Here is a 17,515-nt window from a genome sequence, read left to right as displayed (position 1 = left end):
ATCATAAGGGATTTGATTTAGGTCATACCTGAGTGGTCTAGCGGTTTTCCCTACTTTCTTCAATTTGAGTCTGAATTGGTAATAAGGAGTTCATGATCTGAGCTGCAGTCAGCTCCTGGTCTTGTTTTTGTTGACTGGATAGAGCTTCTCCATCTTTGGCTGCAAAGAATATAATCAATCTGATTTCAGTGTTGACCATCTGGTGATGTCCATGTGTAGAGTCTTCTTTTGTGTTGTTGGAAGAGGGTGTTTGCTATGACCAGTGCATTTTCTTGGCAAAACTCTATTAGTCTTTGCCCTGCTTCATTCCACATTCCAAGGCCAAATTTGCCTGTTACTCCAAGTGTTTCTTGACTTCCTACTTTTGCATTCCAGTCCTCTATAATGAAAAGGACATCTTTTTTGGGTGTTAGTTCTAAAAGGTCTTGTAGGTCTTCATAGAACTGTTCAACTTCAGCTTCTTCAGCATTACTGGTTGGGGCATAGACTTGGATTACTGTGATATTGAATGGTTTGCCTTGGAAATGAACAGAGATCATTCTGTCGTCTTTGAGATTGCATCCAAGTACTGCATTTCGGACTCTTTTGTTGACCATGATGGCTACTCCATTTCTTCTGAGGGATTCCTGCCCGCAGTAGTAGATATAATGGTCATCTGAGTGAAATTCTCCCATTCCAGTCCATTTTAGTTCCCTGATTCCTAGAATGTCGATGTTCACTCTTGTCATCTCTTGTTTGACCACTTCCAATTTGCCTTGATTCATGGACCTGACATTCCAGCTTCCTATGCAATATTGCTCTTTACAGCATTGGACCTTGCTTTTGACTTGGAGAGGCTGGGATGCAAGCAGAGGTCTGTGACTCCAGCGCTGGGAGTCCCGGTAGGTCCACCAGTGGTTCTGCATGTACAGTGGCTCAGTGTTAGAGACGGTGAGCAAATTGGGAAAGGACTTCATGTTGGCAAAAACTGGGGTGGGCTTGTCTGATAAGGATGCTGCTGAAGATAGGTGGAGGCCAGGTTGTCACGGGCCTGGGAGGCTGGGCTAACTTGAATTGAGTGCTGAGAGTTGCAGAAAGCCCACCTCGAAACTCTGCTTGCCCATAAAGACTGGTGACTGCAGGCTTCACTCACCTCTCCCTTCCTCTCCACTTACTTACCGGTGCTCACCGTGTGTGTGTGTTAGTCACTCAGTCACATCTGACTCTTTGTGACCCCGTGGACTGTACGTAGGCTCCTCTGTCTATGGAATTTTCCAGGCAAAAATACTAGAGTGGGTAGCCATTCTTTTCTCCAAGGGGATTTCCCAATCTGGGGATTTAACCCGTATCTCCTGCATTGCAGGCAGATTCTTTCCCTTCTGAGCCAGCAGGTAAGCCCACTGGAAAGTATTTCAGCACTGAAAGTATTTAACTTAGCCACAGTTACAACTGTAGACTTTCCTGCTGGCTCAGAAGGGAAAGAATCTGCCTGCAATGCAGGAGACGCAGGTTCAATCTCCAGGTTGGGAAACCCCCTTGGAGAAAGGAATGGCTACCCACTCTAGTATTTTTGCCTGGAAAATTCTATAGACAGAGGAGCCTATGTACAGTCCACGGGGTCGCAAAGAGTCAGACACGACTGAGTGACTAACACACACACACGGTGAGCACCGGTAAGTAAGCAGAGAGGAAGGTGGGCTTCCCTGGTGGCTCAAAGGTTAAAAGCATCTGCCTGGAATGCGGGAGACCCGGGTTTGATCCCTGCGTCAGGAAGATCCCCTGGAGAAGGAAATGGCACCCCACTCCAGTACTCTTGCCTGGAGAATTCCATGGAGGGAGGAGCCTGGTAGGCTACAGTCCATGGGGTTGCAAAGAGTCGGACACGACTGAGCGACTTCACACCAGTGCTTTGCTGGGTACTGTCTTGTATAGTTTTCTCACTGTTGTATGTGTGAGTTTGGTCTTTTCATGCAAAAATCTCAACTTCCTTAAGGCAGAGGTTGATGTTGCCGTAGATTTCTTAATAATTCCCGCTTGGTGCTGAGCACACAAGAAACATTCAGAAAGACATTTCTTGATGGAAGGAGGGTTGTCAGTGAATGGGCTTTGGATTGCATTCTGTTGATTAATAGCTCAATTTTTTAGAACTTTGACTTGAGTTTGAACTTGCTTTAGTTCTGCTTTTTGACACTCAGCTGCTTGGTGGTGTTCTGCAGCAACCGCCTCCACCCCCGAAGACTTCCCTTTGGTTCTTTGGGCCTGGGGCTTCTGTTTAGGTGCTTAACCTTGCTTCATGGTTGCACTTCCTACCTCCTTTTCTGCTCCAACTGAGTAACAGGTTCATTTTCTTCCAGACATTCAAGGTCGGATGAGTCCAGGTGGGCAGACAGTTGATTTATTAATACCTCGTTGACCAGGCCCGTTGGTGGGTTACTTGATTTTAATCTCGACTGATTAATCTTCACTGATTTTGGTAAATCTAGTCAGATCTAAATAGGACTAGAATTCTGGAACTGTGATATGCAGATTGGAACTCACCAGCCACAGGTGACTATTTAAATTAATTAAAATTAGATAAAATTTAAATTTCTGTTCCTCAGTCACATTAGTCACATTTCAAGAGCTCAGTAGCCACAGGTGGCAAGCGGCTACCCTATTAACACAAATTTAGAATCTTTGCATTGTTCCAGGAAGTACAAGGCAGTTGATTGTAGGTAGGAGTATTCGATTAATTAACAAATCCTGGGCCAACACTGAGCGCTATAAAATGAAGTTTTGATAACTGATTCTTCCTCTGGCTGATTTATAATTTAATATAATATTAGTAGGATTTCTAGGAATGAAATGACTTCAGAGCACTTTAATAGCCCTTTGTTTAAATGTCTGTGACTTCCAACAAATCTGTGAGCTGTGAGTTCTTCCAGAACAGGGGCTGTGTGTTAGCTTTCTGTCTCCCAGGCTTGAATTTGTGTCTGGTGCAGAAAGGACTCAAAAAAAAATATCAGGATAATGACTAAATAAATGCTTAGAAACATCATTTCATTTCCTCTATTGCTGATTATAACTATTAGGCTCACAAATTATGTTCTGAGATATACCTTTTTTTTAGCCTATTCTCGTTTTTTTATGCTGTGTATTCTGAGAACATGAAAGAAAGAAAATGAAATTTCATTTCAGAAATGAAATACAAATTCATTTGAATGAAAATATGAGAAATCTCTGTTGGGGGGACACAGAAGGAAAGGCTCCCAGGGGGCCCACGTGGGGTCAGTGGAGGCCTTACCCTGGGGGTAGCGTGGCCCTAGTCGCCTTTCTTGTGGAGTTGGCAGGAGCTGACATGGGGCATCCTGACTTTGGAGGCTGCAGGTGGCCTGTCCCTGGGTCAGGGAAGGCAGCACAGACGGTGGAAAGACAGCTTCCTAGCCCTTTCCTTCCCTGGAGGGGCAGCTGCCAGGGCCCTGCGATGCTTATCTGTTCTCTGCAGATCTGTGGAGTGAGGTCATCCAGGAAGTTGAATCCCTTTGATACAATTATCTCTGTGTCCTTGGCTCTTTGTTCCTGTGGAGAGTGACCGGTGACCCCCGTGCTTCTTGCGTGGTCGGAACAGCTGTTGTGGGGTGGGATGCCAGGTGTAGGGCCTGTGTGTCTATGTGTCCTTCCCCAGCTGTCAGGATGGGGGCCAGTGAACGGAGGTGGGCTCCCCCGGGAGAGCACGCTCACGCTGCGACAGAGGAGGGCGAGGGGAGAGGAGAGCTTAATGGGTGGTGGGGAATCTGCCTGTCTGTCTGCCTCTGTCTCTCTCTGTCACACACACCCACAGACACACACATACGTGTGTGTAGACCCACATTCACCATGACAAAGCCCAGAAGTGTTTCCTCTACAATTGTCTCAGTTGACAACCAGTTAGGCCAGTTCTAAGGGCTCACTCTTCCTGAAGGGGTAGGGGTGGGTGACTTTTGGGAATGAGATTTCCCCACAGCCCTGAGCCCATCTTTTGCTGTACTCCCTCTTGTATCTGGCCGCCTTTTCTACTCAGTAGGAGTCCTCCTGTGTAACAGACCCCACATCCCCACAACTGGTGCCCCCCTCCCCAAACTGGCTCAGCCTCACCTGTGCTTGACTTGTCCGCACCAGAAATAACTCGTTTAGGTGTTTCTCTGTTCTGAGGCTTCCTTCCCTCCCGCCTCTCCTGTTTTCCTGTCTTTCATCCCTGGTTGGTCACTGACATGCGCTCTGAGCCATCCGACGGCATTTGTCGGCAGGAACAGCAGGTCTGACGGTTTAAGCGCATTTCTGTCTGAGCCCAGGAAGCAACCCGAAGTCCTTAGCATTCAGGGAGTTAGAGAGCATTTCTCTAGAAAGAGACAAAACTCCTATTGTGTGTATGTAAGTATTGTTCATATCATATGTAATCCATGGCGAATAACAAGCTAGAATAGTGAATTGTCAGCTGGAAACCACAAGGGACAGTTTCTTGCTTCCTATTAGTGGGGTGGGGGAGGGGGGCAAGAGCTGTGGGTGTTTGTGGTTCGGGGCTGCCGGGCATCTGTCCTCCCTTCCTCTTGGGAATGTTTTCCCAGTCTTCACTCAGATGCTGTGGTAGCCAAGGCCAGGGAAGGAAACACAACCGCACTCCAGGGTTTAGTGAAGGGGCTGCTTACACAGATGGGGTGGGGTGGGGTCGGGGGAGCACTAGAAGGCAGGTAACAGTGGGAGCTGTTATCACCTCTGGGCCTGGGGGTGAGGGAGGGAGTGGCTAGAGCTGGCAGGGTGGGGGCTGCCCTCCAGGGATGTCCCTCCAGAGGAGCACAGCCTCTGTTAGAACCACAGCACAGCAGGGAGCGAGCTGGGGGGACAGTCACTCCTGCCCTGTTCGCCTCTGGCCTTCAGATCTTCCGCTGCTGTTCCTGGGGTCAAATCCAACTGGAAGCCAGGGAGCAGGACAGCTGGGGTGGTGCATTGTGAAGGGGGTGCTCCGAGGGCCCAGAGCAGAGGGGGATCTGGGCTGCGGATGAAGCAGGGCCCAGGCAGCTTGCCTCTTCCAGCAGCCCCTGTGCTCTAGGAGAGGAGCCTCCACCCCCAAACACATCTCCTCAGGCTCTGTCAGCTAATCCCCAGCCAGAAGATCCACCCCTGGTCACAGTGCCTAGTTCAGGACACGCCACCCAATTTAGGCCAATGAGCCAAAATTTTTTTCTCTAGAGACTTTTAGAAAAGAAGATGCTTCAATTTAAGAGAGCTACTGGGAGAGTTTTCCCTTTCTGCTAGACATAAACAAGGGAACATATAACCCCTATAGCTGCTTCCAGCCAGTTTGCAAACATGCAGGCAGTCAGATTTAAGGACGAAGCAGGTACTGCAGGAGACAGGATGAGAAGAAACTGTGACTCTGGTGCCATGATTTGGCCACCAAAACTCACCCTATGACTAGTTTTTAATCACTGAGCCAATACCATCTTTTTAGTGCTTACGTCCACATGGGGTTTCTGTTACTTGCAACCAAAAGCATCTTATCAAAGCCGCTAGTGTTGGGCCTGGAACCAGAGAATATTCTATCCAGTGCATTGCAGAAGGGGAAGCACCGCAGGGCCAGGCAAGCTGTAGTTTGATAGGAAAAACTGTAGCATGAATGAGAGCGAGGCTAAGAATAGGACCAAGTCCAGAACGCCTGGGGCAAGCTGGAATCATGGAGTCAAGGGTTCATGTTTGGTACAGACAAGACTGAGTAAAGTACAGGTCAGGAGTGATGGGGAATGCCCAGGCACGGTGGTGAGTGTATCTGTCTGACTGGCTTAAAAGGCCTGGGGCAGGTTGGACAGACGGTTTTGAATGAGGTCATCACCTGTAAGCAGGAGGACATGGCTGTCTCCAGGTTTCTTGAGAATATCTGGCCGGTTGCGTTCTCAGCATGACCCGTCATGACTCTTCAGGGAGTAAGCCTTTGGACCCAGCCCGTGGTTTCTGTCAGGCCAGCCAGGGGCGGAGAAAGGATGAGGAATGCTTCCCTGGCTGGCCCTTGCTTGGCTGCTGCAGGCAGCGATACAAAATATTCTTCCACCACATCTTCCTTTGTTTGGGATTTTAATAATTCCTCTCCATTTTAAGATGAAAGATGTGTTCTCCTGGCAGTTCTGGTGGTGAATAGGAGGCTGATGGTAATAGTTAGAGTTATTGAGCACTTAATGCATCTTCATATCTGTCTGGCTCTCATCCCAGCACTTTATTTATTTATTTATCTAGGTGTTAAAATAGAGAGACGATAGGATTTAATTGGACATAATTGATATTATCAGTGTATTAAAGTTGTATGGCACTGGTGCTCATAGATCGTCTCTTCAAACACATCCAGAAGGCTCGTGCACACTTCATTCAGATTTATGAATTTTAGAGTCACCCTTTCTTTATAAATAATGGAGCATTTATATATTCATTACTAGCCCTAAATTTTTTTCTTTTTTTCCCGATGCTTTTAATCCAAGCACTTTATATGCATTAACTCATTTAATCTTTACCATATCCTTTGAGATAGTTGCTATTATTTTTCCCAAGAGGAAGATGAGGGAAATGAGACATCACATGAGTTGAATTTTAAGTGTGTTGGGAAGGGTTTTAGTCATTTGGTTCACCTTCTATATAAAAATTTGAAATGCTGTCTACACATAAGATAATTTAAATATATGTATATGGTATAAAGAATAATACAACAAATTCACATACGAATGTGAGAAGTGGTTTGAGCCACAGCCAGTTTGAGAAGTGGTACCTGAAGGTGCTGTGTATCGCTTCCCTAATCCAGAACCTCACACCCTTTGGCCTTGAGGTAGACCCTTGGCTGCATTTCGCATTTATCATTTGTGTGGTTTTATTGCCTATAGATCTGTCCAGCCTATGTCAGGCCTTTTAAGCCCATCAAACACACTTAAAATCTTAATACATTGTTTACATTTATAAGCTTTTGAACTTCATTATACATGTAGCATTCTAAAATATGCAATGTGATGTGAAATTTATCCATGTTGACTCGTTTTTCACTGACCTGTGATATCTCTTCTTATGAATATACCATACTTTAGTTTTGCTGCTGTGACTGGACATTTGGGTAGGGGGTTCTTACTATCTAACTTTGCTACTGTGTCCACTCCCATACTACCCACAGGCAAGAGTTTCTCCAGGGTATAGATCGAGGAGTAGGTGGCTCATTTGTAGGGCATGTACAGCCTTGAGTGCCCTAGCTGATGACTAGTAAGGATTTGTGTCAGTTTATACCCCCACAAGCAGTGTAGAAGGGTTTTCATTACACCACAATCTTGCTTACTCTTGGTATTGGCAGATTAAAACATTTTTCTCTCTGGGCATGCCAGAAATTATAATTGCATTTATTTGTTTCAAATCCATGCTCAAATAAGACTCATAGATGACAATTGTTTGATATAACTCTGGGGTCTTTCTTGGAATATAGATTTCCTCTCTGTCTCTCATCTTGTTCTTTACAGTGTCTTTGTTGAAGAAATCAGGTCATTTATTCTGTATAGTTTCTGCAGTCTGGTTTTTGCTGATTGCATTCCAATGTGTCAATCAGCATGATTCACAGAAGCCTCTATTTCCTGTAAATTGGTGGTAAGATCTAGAGAGCTGTTCACATTTAGCTTTAATTTTTTTGACAAGAATGCATCAGGCAGTGTATTGTACTTCCATCCATCAGAGAGCATATATTAATACTATCCAGTTACCTGTTTTTTTTAAAATGATGTTAACAACAGCCATTCATGAATATTACCTAGATTTATTATTTAATTATGGTGTTGAAGTATTAAAATTTTATTGCTCCCACTTCATTTATTAGTTAGGATACTTCTACAAAGAAAGCCTTCTCCTCATCAACAATTGGCATCCCAAGATACAGTTTTGTAAGTAGATTCAGTTTCCTTGATTTGGTCCTTTTGTTTACTAGTTTCCGAAGGGACACATTGATATCCTGTGTCCTCTAGATATGACCAATGAATTTTGAAATTTATTATCGTATTTAAAATAGATTTGATATTTCCATCCATTGCAGCTATTAAATCTATTGATGCCCAATTGTTCCACCTTTGGCCATTGGGAGCCTATTTAAGTTGGTTTGTATATCCTTTTGACTCATTTGTAATATTTTCCAAATGCTTCTTAATTTTCTGGTGTGACAAGTAGTGCTAGATTCTCTTTTATACATTTTATGTCACAGACTTGAAATCAGCCACTTCTCCAGAATTCTGGGGAATGATATTAATGTTTAAAGTAACAATCTGGGTGCTAGGGCTTGTTATTTGCTTATTGTTAACTTCATGGGAAATAGGTCGGGAAACAGTGGAAACAGTGTCAGACTATTTTTTTGGGCTCCCAAATCACTGCAGATGGTGACTACAGCCATGAAATTAAAAGACGCTTTACTCCTTGGAAGAAAAGTTATGACCAACCTAGGTAGCATATTCAAAAGCAGAGACATTACTTTGCCAACAAAGGTCCGTCTAGTCAAGGCTATGGTTTTTCCAGTGGTCATGTATGGATGTGAGAGTTGGACTGTGAAGAAAGCTGAGTGCTGAAGAATTGATACTTTTGAACTGTGGTGTTGGAAAAGACTCTTGAGGGTCCCTTGGACTGCAAGGAGATCCAACCAGTCCATTCTGAAGGAGATCAGCCCTGGGATTTCTCTGGAAGGAATGATGCTAAAGCTGAAACTCCAGTACTTTGGCCACCTCATGCGAAGGGTTGACTCATTGGAAAAGACTCTGATGCTGGGAGGGATTGGGGGCAGGAGGAGAAGGGGACGACCGAGGATGAGATGGCTGAATGGCATCACCAACTCGATGGACGTGAGTTTGAGTAAACTCCGGGAGTTGGTGATGGACAGGGAGGCCTGGCATGCTGCAATTCATGGGGTCACAAAGAGTCGGGCATGACTGAGCGACTGAACTGAACTAAACAAAGCCACAAGTCTAGAAGTCATGTTTGAGCCTGTCTTTCTCTCGCAAGCCACTTCCAATCAGTATGGGAATCCTTTCCTTTCCAGAGTCTGGCCATTTTTGCCATCTTCATTACAATAAGTGTTCTATTCTGCTCAGGCTGCTACAACAAAATTCCACAGACTGAGTGGCTTATGGACGACAGAGATTTGTTCTGACAGTTCTGGAGGCTGAAGACCTAGACCAAGGCGCCAGCCTGGTTGTTTTCTGGTGAACCAGCCCTCATCTGGCCCATAGCTGGCATCCTCTGCCTGTGTCCTCACTTGGTAGAAGGAGCTAGGGGAGCTCTGCGGGTCTCTTTCATAAGAACACTAATTCCATTCATGAAGACTCTGCCCTCATGACCTAAGAACCTCCCGAAGGTCTCATCTTATAATACCGTCGGATTTGGGGATCAGGATTTCAACATGTGAATTTTGGAGGAGCACAAACATTCAAACCATGGCTCCAAGTTGTCTAGGTCATCATCACCTCTTGCTTGACCTGTTGTGTTAATTGGCGCTCCAGCTTCTAGACTTGCCTTTCTATGGTATATTCTCCACACAGCATTCTGGTGAGTGTTCTACGTGTTAGCTCACCCCTCAGTGTCTTTCCAGCTTTTTTGAATAATTTCCTAGTCACCAGTTCGCCCTCAAGCATCTCTGTCACCTGGCCCCCTGCTGTCTCTCTCCACGCCCCCCCACCCCATCTTCTGCACTCTTCTTTCGCTTTCTCTGCCCCAATCCCCACCTCTGTCTTCCTCAGGCCTGGCTTAGGGGCGTTTACATTTTTGGTTCCTTCTGCTTAGAGAGCACTTTGCTTTAAAGTCTGCATGGATCACTCCCTCACTCCTTCCAGGTCTTCCTTAGGTGTTATATTTCTCAGGGTACTTTCTTCACCCAACTAGACAAGATTTCTCCCCTATTTAGTTACTCACTAGCCTCCTTCCCCTTAATTTATTTTTCTTCTAGCATTTGTCACTGTCTGATCTGCATGTTTGTTTATTGTCTGTCTCCCACTATTGGAATATAATCTCTTTCAAGGCAGGGCTTCTCTGTTTTGTTCATTGCTATATCTTCAATATCTAGCTCACAGCCTGGCACATAGCATTCAAGAAATATTTATTGAGTGAATGAGTGAGCACAGGTTGGCTGTAAGTGATGCGTTCTCAGGGGAAACCACCTCCCCTTTTACCCATAGCCATAGTTCTGCCTTCATGCAGCAGTTTTATTCTTGTTGTTATTGTTGTTATTCACCCCTTTCCTAAAAGTGTTGGTAGCCCTTTGGAGATCTAACTTAATTCATGGAAGTGGGGTGGCGGAAGGAAGCATCTGCCTTTCGACTTGATATTTTTCAAGGCCCCAAGGCCACATTCATCTTTCTGATGAGTGAATATCAGAAAACAACCTGAGGCAGCTTTGGCTTCACCACTGTTTAAAAATTCTGAGTTCCTTTTCTTACTTCATTTGGAGGAGGGGTCCTCAGAGGATTTCCCTTACTTTCTTGTGAGCTTAGTTATGCATTTCTACCAATTATTTCTTTATTTCCTTTTGCATTTCGCATGACCTGGCTGATAGTAGTACCGAATCTGGAACTCATCAAACCTGCTGTTTTTCATGCCCTGCATAGCAACCCAGGGGAGTGACTTGCCCAAGGTCCTACTGTAAATGGAATCGCTGGGAGCAGACCCTGAATCCCTCAGCTCACCATGGTGAGTGCTTTACGTCCACCTTGGAGTGGGGCTGTGCCCTATTGTCTTAAGAGGGTCTAATAGAACAGATATTTCTAGCTTAATGTTTATAGTCAGAGAAGGTAGAGAGGAACAAAAACAATAATCACAACTCGAGGGTCTCCAGTTCTAAGAAAATTGTTGTCAGCGTTGAGGGCTGTAATAGCCACTTGTAAATGTGTATTGGGAAGTGGGTGTGGACTTGTGGCTGATGTCAGCAGGGTAGCTTTTGTCAGAAGCTGCTCTTTTTGCTTTTCCTTTAGAAGTCAGATCTGAAAGACCCATTTTCCTCAGAATTTCTGCTCCGAGGTAAGGCCGGAGGCCGTCTCCTTTCACTCCTACAGATCATTTAGGCTGCACCCAGGGTGGTTTCCAATCAGCATGGAAACATTTGTACCTTGATAATTACAGTAGATTTAAAAAAATGTTTATTGGCTCTGGTGAGATCGTGTTGCTGAAAACAGGCTGTACTTGAAGCAAAATGGCTGCAAGTTTGGCGTGCTCAGAATACTTTGCAAATCAGTTGATAACTGAGATCTTCAGTCAGTCAGTCAGTTTTGCTTCACATAATGCCAACTGACATTTAAAGGAAAAGTCCTTATTTGTCTCATTGAACTGACTGACTCTGGGCCTGAATTGACTTAATTGCATGGTTGCTTTTGATATATGGTAGATAGAGATTGCTCGGCTGGGTCATCATCAAATGCAACAAATAGGTCATGAATAATAGTGGATAGCCCCAGTGGGCAAATGACTTGCTAACTTTTTTCTTGCAAAATAACTTACTGCTGCCAACCTATCAGTAAGTTGGTTTAAAAGGCATGTGAATGATAGACAGTGCAGGGTTCTGTGCATTGAATTCAATGTTAATGTATCACATCAAATCATTGGGTCAGTCAATCCAGTACCAATTTTTGATAAATAAGGTTTTGATGACTTTCAAAATATAGGCAGTGAGGTATCCTGGGATATCTACCTTTGAAGATTCCCTTTGTAAGAACAGCTGTAAGTTATGTTTTCTAACCACAAAAGTATTACTGCGATGGATATTTGGAAATTTCACTCACCTAGAGGTGGTGACAGTTAACACTTTGGTATATTTCCTTCCAATCTTCTTTTCACACATTTTTTACTAATTGGAATGATGCTGTATCCTAGTGTGATTTTTTTTTTCACTTAATTTGTATACTGTTGGGGTTTTCTTCCACTGAACATGATGACTAGAATATTTCCCATGTTATTATCAGTTTTCCATAAATATTTTAATGGTACATAGCATTGCGTTGTATGAATGCAGAATAGCTTTTTGGGGTTTTTGTTTTTAATTCATTTATCTTTGGCTGCATGGGGTCTCTGTGGCTACCAGGCGTCTGTTGCTGCCCGGACTTTTCTCTAGTTGTGGCAAGAGGGGGGGCTACTGTCTAGTGGTGGTTGCCGGCCCTCTCATAGCAGTGGCTTCTCCTGATGCTGACACAGGCTCCAGGGAGCACAGGCGTCAGTCGTTGTGGCTTAGTTGCTCTGCGGCATGTGAAAACCTCCGGGACCAAGGCTCAAACCCATGTCCTCTGCACTGGCAGACAGATTATTAACCACTGGAGCACCAGGAAAGTCCCAGAATAGTTTACTTAAACATTCTCCTACTGTTGAACATTTGGGTTGTTTTTTTGTTATCTATTATTATAAATACTATTTACCTGAACATATTTGTACATAAAATTGTTTTTCTCTATATCTTAAATTATTTTCTTAAGCTAGCATCATATAATTATAGTAGAATTATTTAATCAAAGGTTATAGATATTTTTCGGCCTTCTGAGACAAATGGCAGAATTGTTTTCCTAAAAGAGTGTCCTTATTTATATTCAGTCCAACAGGCCACAAGGGGGTTTGTCTCTCCATACATAGACCAGTGTTATGTAACTCTAGTAAAAATGGGGTATTTCTAAAAAGTTCTATTTGAGTTGATGAAAATCATAGTTTTTAAAATTTACATTTTCTGGTTGTCTGAGGATTGGATACATTTTGGGGTAAGTTTACTAGTCATTTTTCAAAGGGAAGAATGGACTAGTCTGTTTGTTCCCTTCACCCCCTTATATTTGGGGATTTCACCATTTTTTAAATCAAAGGTTTTTATGAAATTGTTTAAAAAATATTTATTTGTGTATTTATTTAGTTGCACTGGGTCTTCATTGCCACATGCACGATCTTTAGTTGCATCTTGCAAACTCTTAGTTGGGGCATGTAGGAGCCAGTTCTCTGACCAGGGATTGAACGCGGACCCCCTGCAATGGGAACACAGAGTCTTAACCACTGGGCCACCAGGGAATTCCCTGAAATCTTTATATAGTAGTGAAATAAATTTTTGTCTTATGTATGATAAATGTTGTGACGTCGCTTAGTTGTGTCCCACTCTTTGCGACCCCATGGACTGTAGCCTATCAGGCACCTCTGACCATGGGATTTTCCAGGCAAGAGTGCTAGAGTGGATTGCCATTTCCTTTTCCAGGAGATCTTCCCGACCCAGGAATCGAATCCCGGTCTCCCGCATTGCAGGAGTCTGAGCCATCAGTTAATTATTTGCATCCTATTTTTATTTTGATTTATAAAATCTCTACATTTTTATGTAATCATATTTATCATCTGTTTGTTATTCTTAATATTGAATTTAAGCTTGGGACCAAGAAATAGAAGGCAAAGTCATTAATTATAGTATTTAATCTCAATAATGTTATGAGGTATAATTTATGTATCACAAATTTATTTCTTAAGTGTACAATTCAGTGACTTTTAGCAGTTTTACAGAGTTCTTCAAACCTCACTGGAATCTAAATTTGGAACATTTCTATCACCCAATGGAAACCTCATGCTCATTTGCAGTCACTGCTCATTCCTGCCCCTAGTCCTGGGCAAGCACAGTCTATTTTTGCCTCTGCAAATTGTCTTATAGTCAACATCTCATGTAAATGGAATTATACATTGTATGGTGTTTCATGACTGGCTCCTTTCACTTGGTCTGTTTTCAGAGTTTAGCCATGTTGTAGCACATATCAGTATTTTGTTCCCTATTATGGTTGAATAATAAGTCCATTGATGGGCATACCACATTTTATTTATCCGTTCATCCTTTGATGGACATTTGGGGTTGTTTCTACTTTTCGACTGCTATGAATGTTCATATACAAGTCTTTGCACCTATGTTTTTATTTCTCTTGAATAGATACCTATGAGTGGAACGACTGGGTCAGTTGGTAAATTTATGCTTAACTTCTAAAGAAACAACCATTTTCCAAAGTGGTTGCACTATTTCACATCTCATCAGCAATGTTTCCATTTCTCCCACACTTGTTATAATAATTATAATCTATTTATATTTCATGCCTTCATTTGTCTCTATTTTGTTTTATTCGTTAAGGTAAGGATTTGAAATAACTTCCCTTTCCTCCATTTGTCATGTCTTTTTATATATTACTTTAGTATATTCAATTCAGATGTAAATGAACATTATTTTATTTTCTATCTTTTGGTTGTGCTGCATGGCGTGAGGGACCTTAGTTCCCTGACCAGGGGATTGAACCCACATCCCTGCAATGGAAGTGCATGTCTTAACCACTGGACTGCCAGGGAAGTCCCTTAAATGAATGATTTTTTAATGATCTTTTTTCTCCTAGTATTTCCTTTTGATACTCTTCAATATAAAACTTCATCTTTTTCCTTCTCATTTGAGCAAAAGCAAGCATTTCCCAGAAATTAAGTCAATCAAATGCCAGGATAAACTAATGTGACAATTTAAATTATCAACAAATGCTTCAAATCTTTTTGAAAGTAGTGGAATAAAAGTACTTAAGAAAAACCATACATTTGAGTATATTTGTTCTCAAAGCATTCACCTTGAGTGAATGAATCAAAACTGATGAAGTGATTCCTCAAGTCATTTTGGAGTACTGTTTCTTTTTAGTTGCCCTGTGGTGCTCCAAGCATATTATTTTGGCTCTCCTAAGTGATTACAATGTCTGTGGCAGGTGACATTTATTTTTAGAAAGAGCATAGAGTCATTTGGAACCAAACATACTCAATAGAGCAAGTGATTGAATTGAACTAGAAATATGGGCTGCATAGTAACACTCCCTACACACACACACACACACACACACACACACACACACACACACACACACAGAGTTGCATTATCTGTGTATTTCCTAGATTAAACCAGAAAAAAACCCTCTAAAAATAGTTACCAATATACTTTTAAGTGATAACGCTATTTGGTGAACAAGAGAATAATCTTCTCCAGTAATATCTTTAAAGAAAAAACATTCAAAGAGTTGTATAGGTTATAGCATATTTGTTTAAAATTTTATCCCTCTATTTGATAGTAACACTTCATTTCAAAGGTAAGTTTGATAATTCCAAGTTCAAAGTTTTATTCATACTGTTTCCCATAGGAGGCTCTAATTACAAAGCCAGGTAAGAAGAGGTCCTTGCTTTGGTTTTAAGCTCCCTACTGAGCATGTTATGAGTTTCTGGTCTCATTGGCATTGTGTGTTGAACTCAATGAATATCACGCACATCTATGCTTACTGTAGGCTTCTTCAGAATGCTAATGATTCATGTTTCTTATAAAAATGCTTGGAAAAGTCTTTTTTTCTTTTGGTTTTTGGGCCTCCTCTCACCATATCTATATTCAAGGAGTGTTAGATAGACAACACAAAAGATCTCCTGGAGGCTGAGATGTAAACATTCAGGATTGAGTTGGAGCAAAGACAGAACTGCCTGGCTGTCGTCCGAAGGCGGTGGAGAGAAACCCCAGAATCTAACTAACTCTCCTGCCTTTGTGGATAGTGTTGTCAGAGTTTCCTGGGTGAGTTCTGACAGGCTGTATGGCTTTTGACAGGCTTCCCAGATGGCTCAGTGATAAAGAATCTGCCTACCAATGCAGGAGACGCAGGAGACTCGGGTTTGATCCCTGGGTTGGGAGGATCCCCTGGAAAAAGAAATGGCAACCCACTCCAGTACTCTTGCCTGCAGAATCCCACTGACAACAGAGCCTGGTGGACTACAGTCCATGGAGTCAAAAGAGTCGAACGTGACTGAGCAACTGAACACGCACACACATGGCTTCTGACGTGTCCTTGGCTGTCAGTTTCCTCAACTGTAAAATGGGCACAGAGTGTAAAATATTTGTCTCACAAGATAAAGCAAAATTGAAATGTAATGATACTCGGCACAGTATGTGGCCATTAAGCGTTTAAATGACAATAAGTCCCATTGCTGTCACCATCATCAGTTGTCATGATCATCTTCTGGTCGCCCCTTGGGACCTGCCAGGGTGCCTGTTTAATGAGAGCAAACTAAATGTTACCTCATACTGGCCACGTCCTTGTGTTCTTTTCCTGACTTACCACAGAGCCTGGCGTACAGCCAGCATGCCATAAATGAATATTAAATGAGTGAAAAAAAGTCCACTTTAACTCTGTGGTTGCCAGATGTAATTCACATGGATATTCAAAAAAATGGTATTTAATGTGATTTCTTAATTAATAACTTCCTCTTCTTCTGTTATGTGCTCTGAGGGTCAGTAGAGTGTGGTTACCACAAACAGGGATGCTAGAGTTGGACTTTCCTAGGTGGAAATCCTGACATTGATTCTTGCTTGCTCTGTGACCCTAAGACAAGTTATCTCCCCTCTCTGTGCCTCAGTTTCTTCATCTGTAAAACAATAGCACCTTCCTCACAGGAATTAGAGACTTTTTACATGCAGTGATTAGAACAGGCCCGGCAAACAGTAAAGGCCGTGTTAAGTATGTGCCAGGGAAGGGGAAAGAACTTTACAAAGGGACGAAGCAGAGCCCCTGTCCTCAAAGAAGCTTGCCAGTCCTCAGGGTTCCACGTATGCCCACGAGGCATACAACAACATGAGGGAAAGCTGAGCATGAGTGGAGAGTTGAGTGGGGTCCTGGGATGTGCTAAGCTGTTGTTAAACAACCAGCAATCTGGGAGAAAAAAAGCCCTGACTTAAACAACTCTTCCAGTTTCTGTGGTGTAAATATTCCTGCTGTGGCCAGTTTGAAGCCACTGTTGGTTGCGCTGATTGTGGAACCAGGAAAAAACACACACAATCGGTTCCTGCAGGTTGACATGAGTGGGCTCCAGGACACTGCTGGGTAGAAGCTTCAGGATTCCAGAGAACAACTCGTATTGGTGATATGGACAAAGGGCGTTAGCATCCTCCGGTCTAGAGACTTCTTGGTTCTGGGAACAAGAGAGTTCCCTCCATCAAACCAGAGGGAGGGATGCCTTTCCTTCCCACAGCCTACCACTTAAAAACACAATTCCCCTGATCACCTGACACCTAAAAGACTTCAGAAAGTCGGCCTCTTTGACCTTTTACCAGTCTGTCCTTGACCTTGAGCTAGCCAGTGGGTAGCATTACAAAGATGGGGTTCAGGTTTGCTGAGCCTGGAGAGAGGAGGGGGGCCCTCGTCTCCCAATGCTGTCTTCTCCGGGCATCTCAGGGAGAAGCAACCACCAGAATCCTGGCCCCCACTCTGCCCTAATTGCCTGGGGGACTTAAAGAAGGCACTTAAACTCACCAATAAAATGGGTGGAAAGAATAACGTGGTGGTAGTCATTCCTTTCATTGGGCATCCCTAATGATTCAGGTGGTAAAGAATCTGCCTGTAATGCAGGAGATTCAGGAAACTCAGGTTTAGCCCTGGATTGGAAAGATCCACTGGAGAAGAAAATGGCAACCCACTCCAATATTCTTGCTCAGAAAACCCCATGGACAGAGGAACCTGGTGGGCTGTGGTCCATAGGGTCCCAA

At 43.2% G+C, this 17,515-nt stretch overlaps 1 protein-coding gene across 7 annotated transcripts in view; it reads left to right on the top strand.

Annotated features, from left to right (window-relative positions):
- Nucleotides 1–1,418: 1,418 nt before the first annotated feature.
- RAPGEF5 (Rap guanine nucleotide exchange factor 5) overlaps nt 1,419–17,515 on the top strand; it is a 314,716-nt gene continuing 298,619 nt past the window's right edge. For 2 of the 7 annotated variants that reach the window (XM_060414550.1, XM_060414546.1), the window contains exon 1: nt 3,742–9,534. The gene's annotated coding sequence lies outside the window, so the exon portion shown is untranslated. Of the gene's footprint in view, nt 1,896–3,741; nt 9,535–10,540; nt 10,672–10,952; nt 10,999–17,515 lie in introns of those variants that run through there. The other 5 variants (XM_060414547.1, XM_060414545.1, XM_060414548.1 and 2 more) reach the window with 5 other exon arrangements.

Source organism: Ovis aries, chromosome 4 (assembly GCF_016772045.2).
Source record: "Ovis aries strain OAR_USU_Benz2616 breed Rambouillet chromosome 4, ARS-UI_Ramb_v3.0, whole genome shotgun sequence".
Taxonomy (NCBI): Eukaryota; Metazoa; Chordata; class Mammalia; order Artiodactyla; family Bovidae; genus Ovis; species Ovis aries.
This window is presented reverse-complemented; position numbering and strand designations above follow the sequence as displayed.